Genomic DNA, 2,284 nt, shown 5'->3' on the forward strand with positions numbered 1-2,284 from the left:
TATATATATATATATATATATATGAGCATTTTATTATCGTTCAAATTAAATTAAACAATTAATAATCAAAAATTGATTAATCAAACATAGATAATAAATATCTCCTAACAAGGATTTCCAAAATAAAGAAAATTTGTAATATGGTGGCGTTGATTTTATACTTTTTTGAGTTATTGGGGAAGACTTTGGAATAGCACGAGTTGCGCCTTACATCACCAAAGAGTAAATCGCATTCATCGATTTATGAGTTGCGTTTGAGACATGCAACTTCGTATATTAAGTTTCATATTTGAATTATTAAAAGTATGAGTTTTCTAGCTGAACTATTATCAAATGGTTAGCGAAATATAAGTAAACGTTGAATAAATCAAATATTTGTCTAGAAATGCTTCTAGGCGTGTTTGTTCATAAAATCTTTGTCCATCTAGCATATATAACAGTTTCTATTTGTCGACACATTATTTTTGTCAATATATTTTAGTTGACTTCTTTAAAAATCTTATACTCTCCCTTTCAAGTCGAGGATAGATTCCACGATAGATATGAGACACGGCTATGGAGAAGAAGATAGTGGATGTTACCGTTGGAATGAATTAATTTACATAGTGACAATTTTAACATTTAACCTAAAAAATTTAACGGTTAAAAATAAATATTTACTTTTACTCCAGCTATACCATAAAATAAATATTTAATTTTGAAATAATTAACAAATAAAAATGAACACACGAATAACAAATACTAATACTCAATTAATAATTCACTGTCTGAGGAGTATGACATTATTTTGCCTTATACGTTAAAAAAAACACATCCAGACAAGTACCGTAATCGAAGTTAGATCTGTAATAATCACTAGATTAATTTATCCTAATTGCTATCCTACAAAGTGTAAACATTTTTTTTTAAAACCTGGATTTCTGTAACATTATTATAAAATGTAATAAATTTAATTTTATTAAAATAAATGAAAATAAAATTTAGTCCCTAAGCACACGTGACACCAGAGATATTTTGAATCCTCATTGGATCGTGTGCCTGATTAAATTAATTAATCCAAGTGAAAGCTAAGTTAAAAAAAAATGCCACCAACATGGTTGGTGCAGTGGCAGGACTATTCTATCCTTAGCTAAAGGTCTCGATTCAAGTCCTAATTATGAAAAAAATTATGTTAGGAGCATTACCCTCGAATGAGTTATACAGGGCACAATTCAAATTTAGTTGAAGCTCCAATGCAGATTTCGAATGAACACCGAATGGTGGGAAACCAAATAAAAAAATAATGCCAAAATTTAAATATAATGTGCATTAAAAGAGCATCTAGATTCCAAACTCCTTTATTGCAGTATGAATTTTTTTGGCTCCACTTGCAATAATTCAACTTCAACTTGTAAAAGAAATTAAAGAAATGTCTATTGAATTCAAATTGTTAAATTTGTTAGGCTATGACCAAAACAGTGGTTCTCTTTGAAAAACTTTATAGTATATTAATTGTTCAAATTTGTACAGAGCAAAAAATGAGTTATGTTGATTGTGACTTTACTATATGCATTTAGGCTTGAAATATTGTTAGATGAAAATACATTTAATGTATATACATGTAACCCCATTGGCATTGTTAGATGAAAAAAAATAAGGTGGTCCTTATAGATTATGAAATGTGAATTTATATGAGATTTGATTTTGTAATTTACTTCAAATGTTATCTTAGTAGTAACTTTTTACACAGGAAATCAGTAAAAGTAATAATTATAGGATATGTAAGTGAAATACAAGACTATTTATTGCGTCATTTTCTTTTATTCAAGTCATAAATGAGCACAAGAGATTTATTTTCGTGTTTTGTTCTTCGGAAAGTGAAAAATAATTAGTTTCCTCATTCTTTATGTTAATCCGGACCGAAAGCACGACACAAATGACAAGCGCGTAGGTTTTCTGTCTTTCCTTTCCCTTCCTAGACAGTGAATAAAAATCTGAGTTTGTAAACGGGCAAGAGATAGATGTGGTGGAGACAGAAGTTGAGGCGATGAATCACTATCACTCTAATCATTCATATTATGTTCAGCCAGAGGACAATCTTTCTATACACATGTGATGATGTTCACATGCCTTCTCTTTGTTGATTCTTCTCAATGAAATTTTTGACGAGTATATTGAACTATTCATGTGACTGAAACCTCACTGTATAAACACAACGACACAATTAACAGAGGCACACTCTACTATTGAAGGAATAATCCATCGTGCGAACCTCCTACTAGGTGGGGGGGGGGGGGGGGGGGCC

The sequence above is a fragment of the Solanum tuberosum genome, unplaced genomic scaffold, assembly GCF_000226075.1.
Source record: "Solanum tuberosum cultivar DM 1-3 516 R44 unplaced genomic scaffold, SolTub_3.0 scf00226, whole genome shotgun sequence".
NCBI classification, from domain to species: Eukaryota; Viridiplantae; Streptophyta; class Magnoliopsida; order Solanales; family Solanaceae; genus Solanum; species Solanum tuberosum.